At 35.9% G+C, this 4508-nt stretch overlaps 1 protein-coding gene across 7 annotated transcripts in view; it reads left to right on the forward strand.

Annotated features, from left to right (window-relative positions):
* Positions 391-4508, forward strand: part of LOC107617691 — a 23514-nt gene continuing 19396 nt past the window's right edge. Inside the window, exons 1-2 of one of the 7 annotated variants that reach the window (XM_016319554.2) lie at positions 391-803; positions 3842-4076. The gene's annotated coding sequence lies outside the window, so the exon portion shown is untranslated. The other 6 variants (XM_021117003.1, XR_002358274.1, XM_021117011.1 and 3 more) reach the window with 6 other exon arrangements.

Raw genomic sequence — 4508 nt, forward strand, 5'->3', positions numbered from 1 at the left:
GATGTATAATTAATTTATTGATTATAAATAATTTGAAAATTTTAATTAAATTATCATCTAATAATTCTTAACTATCAATTTCACAAGAAGTTAAGTGTATTTAAGTTTTCACTTAATTATTATCTTGTAAATATAAAATTTCAAAATCCCGCCAACCCCGTTCCCCCCTCTTCATTCTTATATTGTGTGAAGTGTGAAGTGTGAATAGCAATGTTCAGAAAAGCGGACCGAATTGACCGGTTCGATCGGTCTAATTGTGAACCGGAAATAATTATGGTTCGGTTTGTTTCTAAAACCGGTTCTCTAAAAACAGGAGAAGAATCGTCGAACTGGCCGGTTTCTACCGGTTTAAAAGAAACGGCGCCGTTTTTGCCAAATTTGCTTACTTTCACTCTTGGTTCTGAAGCTCCTTCGTTTCTTTCTCCCTTTCTCCCTCCCTTTCTTTCATTCACTGCCGCCGTCCGTCCGTCCGTCTATCTAGCTTCCCTCGTGTTCCAAGTCTTCAACCCCCGTTCGCTGTCACCGATCGCAGCTGCTTCCTCGAGCTCGGCGTCCGTCGTCTTTGTCTGCTCAGCCGCGCTTCCGCCGCCGTTGGTTGCCGTTAACGTTCGCGTCTTCGTTCAGCCGTCGTCTTCGTTCGCGTTCTTCGCCGTTCAAGTTTGCTCGGCGTTCACCGTTCGCGTTCACTCGCCGTTCACCGTTCGGGTTCGCGTTCGTCTGGAAGCCACGTTGCCCTGCTTCAAACTCTGCGACCAACCCGCGCGCTCCACCCAGCCGTCGAACTGCTCTCTTTTGTCGCCGCCGTGAGTTCCCTAAACCCACCACCAGACAATACACTCACACAACACCAATACTCTGCTTCAAACTCTGCAACTTCTTATTTCTATTACAATAAGTAACTATTTGATTTGGCAGTGGTTTGGATTTTTTTTATAGACTGAATTAAAGTATACAATAGTTATGTTCTCTTCTCTATCACATTGATACTAAGCTTTGAATTCTCTTATTTCGTTTCAAGTTTACCGCACTCAATATGTTTGATGAAATGCTTTAACCATATTTAGCGTTGGTTTTATCATTTCTAGCTTTTAGAAATTTAGTAAGTTGATTGCATGTGAAATTAGAATAATTGGATCTTAGTAATTAGGAAATTTTAGCTGCACAAATAGCATCTTTGTAGAAAACATATTAGCATGATGATTTTCCACTTGCATTAGTGTTCTTCTGGTAAATTTTAACTGTTAGTGTGAACTTGTTAAAATTTGCTAATTATTCTTGTGTTGTTGTTGTTCTTCTGTTATTTTTATTTTATTTTTTGTTGTTGTGATTTTCTGTTCTTGAACTTGTTAAGTTGATAATTTGTTAAATTGTTGGGCTGTTGTTGTTTTAATTTGCTAAATTGTTAGGTTTCTGTGATTTAATTTGTTGGATTTTCTATTTAGGTCTTGTTCTTGTTTATTTGCTAAACTGTTGTTGTGTATTTATTGTTGTCTTTGAGATTCTTACTGGATATTGGTGATCATTGATTTATTATATGCTTCATGTTTTCATTGTTTTCTTCTTCTGAAGGAAAAAAAATTCTGTTTTCATTGTTTTGTTGATTGTTTTTGTTTCAGAAATTAATTTTTTGTGATCAATGCTCAAACTCTAAATGCTGTTCTGTTGGTTTTGCAGTGTTTGTTTTGTTTCAGAAATCAATTTTTTGTTATCAATGCTCAAACTCTGAATGTTGTTCTTCTGTTTTTGTTTTGTTTCATAAATCAATATTTTGTGATCAATGCTCAAACTCTGAATGTTGTTCTGCTGTTTTTGTTGTTTCAGAAATCAATTTTTTGTGATTAATGCTCATACTCTGAATGTTGTTCTGTTTTGTTTTAAGGCTGAGTTTAGAAGAGGTGATTGAATTCTGAGTGTTGTTTTGTTTTTGTTTTAAAGCTGTGTGTTGTGTTCAATTTTCATTTTGTAGGAAATTCTGAGGTATATAAGAATTAAGAAGGAAGACTATTTTAACGGTATTATTCTGTTGATTCTGGTATGCTACAAGCTTGAACATAGAATTGAAGAGAGAAACCCTTTATTATTTTATCATTGGCCTATTTTTGGCATTGCATATCATTGTAGTTTGTTTATTCATAGAACTAGTTGTTTATGATCCCCTTTCGAAGTAAAAAAATGCAGTGGAAGAGTGTTTAGAACCAGTTGCTTTATTCATTGAATTTTTATAGAATCAGGTGTTTATTATAAAACGGTTTTTTTGGTTGAACTACGATTGAACCGGTTGAACCAGTGAACCAGTAATTAGAGCTGTTCGATGACCGGTCCGGTTTTTAGAACCTCGGTAATTTGTTCTATTTATTGACCACAAGTCAAAGAGGAGAAGAAGGAACAATGGAGGGTGTTGATTGCATTAAAAATAAGGTGTCGAGTGCCGATTATGATAGGGGTTTTTAATGAAATTAAATGGAAGTGGGGGTCTCAATGAAAAGTGGGAATATGATATAGAGGATAGGAGACTGAGAAGCTGTACCAATAATGGTTGAGATGTTGATTATGTTTGGGGTTTTATGCCATATGATTTCGAGCTCATATATCATAGTTTCTGGGAGATGTAGCATATCTTGATGTTGATGTGTTTTGTAAGTCTGCGTAGTTTTGTGTTCTATTTTGTGGAATTGATCTTGGATAACAATAAGATTTTGGGTGCTGGTTTTGTTTTTGTTCTGCTGTGATGATATTGTTTCGGATGTATGATTGCCTAAGAACTCACCTTCCCATGTTGGATCATTTACGAGCGTTTGAAGTATATAAAAGAAATCAATGAGAAATTTTTACTATGAGTGTGACTTAAAATTTTTCTAGAGGAATGTTCATGTAAAAAAAAAAAATCATAATTTCAGCCTTTGCATTATAAACTTCAATTTTAGGGGGTTTTTTTTTCTTGATTAATCTGTGGACAACTAATTATTTAAGTGAGACTAGGTCAATCGGTTCAACCAATGACCCATCAGTTGAACCGATAATTTAGTGACCCAATAGTCTGATCGGTTCGATTCTGATAACTATGCATGGCCACCAACAAACCCTTAACATCATTCTTTTCTGCATGAGCATCTTCCTTCTCAACATCATTCCTTTTTCTCTGTCTTCAGGACCCCGTCTTGATTCTTGATGACCAAATTTAGTGATGAATCGGGAGGCGCGAGACCTGGCAGTTCGAATAAGCAGAGCTCTGATCTCAGCCTCTTGTTTTGTTTCAGAAATCAATTTTTTGTTATCAATGCTCAAACTCTGAATGTTGTTCTGCTGTTTTTGTTGTTTCAGAAATCAATTTTTTGTGATTAATGCTCATACTCTGAATGTTGTTCTGTTTTGTTTTAAGGCTGTGTTTAGAAGAGGTGATTGATTTCTGAGTGTTGTTTTGTTTTTGTTTTAAAGCTGTGTGTTGTGTTCAATTTTCATTTTGTAGGAAATTCTGAGGTATATAAGAATTAAGAAGGAAGACTATTTTAACGGTATTATTCTATTGATTCTGGTATGCTACAAGCTTGAACATAGAATTAAAGAGAGAAACCCTTTATTATTTTATCATTGGCCTATTTTTGGCATTGCATATCATTGTAGTTTGTTTATTCATAGAACCAGTTGTTTATGATCCTCTTTTGAAGTAAAAAAATGCAGTAGAAGAGTGTTTAGAACCAGTTGCTTTATTCATTGAATTTTTATAGAATTAGGTGTTTGTTTTTCCGGTTGAACTATGGTTGAACCGGTTGAATCAATGAACTAATGAACCAGTAACTAGAACGGTTCGATGACCGGTCCGGTTTTCTGAACCTTGGAACAGAGTAACTACATCCCTCCGTGAGCAGTCACACTCTCAACCCAATCTCTCATTCTGAGTCTCCCTTCCATCACTGCAGCCGCCTGCCCTCACGGCCTCGCCTCTGTTTCGTCTTCTGCCTCATCTCGTGCTTCCTTATTCCGGTCGCCGTCCTCTGCTTCGCCGTCTCTGTGATCGGGTTGCCCGTCTGCCTCTGCTCCTCCTGAATCTGCCCGCTGCTCGTGCTCGGGTTAATCTGGTGAGCATTTTTTTCCTTTTGTATTTATTTATTCTTTTTAAATTAGTTGATAATTATTTAATTGATGTTGGTAAATTTGTATAAGAAGAATCAGAAAGCTTTTTGAGAGAGGTATATATTTTAGATATAAGAATGAAGGAACCATGACTGCAAAACAAGGGAATTGAAAAAAACGTTTTTTTTTGCTGTGAGTTCTTTATAAAACTTTGTCGTGGGACTCCTGCTGTGATCATGAATAGGGATATGATATGACATGGGATCCAGTGACACAAATTTAAAATTTGAGAACATCACATATATGTAAAATAGACACTTCCATTAAACACAGATATAAATAAGAGTTGGCAGAAGTTGGCAGAAATGCTGTTGGTAACGTAGCGGGATTGATGTAAAATATAAAGTATTTGTTAGATAAATTATAATTATATTTTG

This window comes from Arachis ipaensis, chromosome B01 (assembly GCF_000816755.2).
Source record: "Arachis ipaensis cultivar K30076 chromosome B01, Araip1.1, whole genome shotgun sequence".
Lineage (NCBI taxonomy): Eukaryota > Viridiplantae > Streptophyta > Magnoliopsida > Fabales > Fabaceae > Arachis > Arachis ipaensis.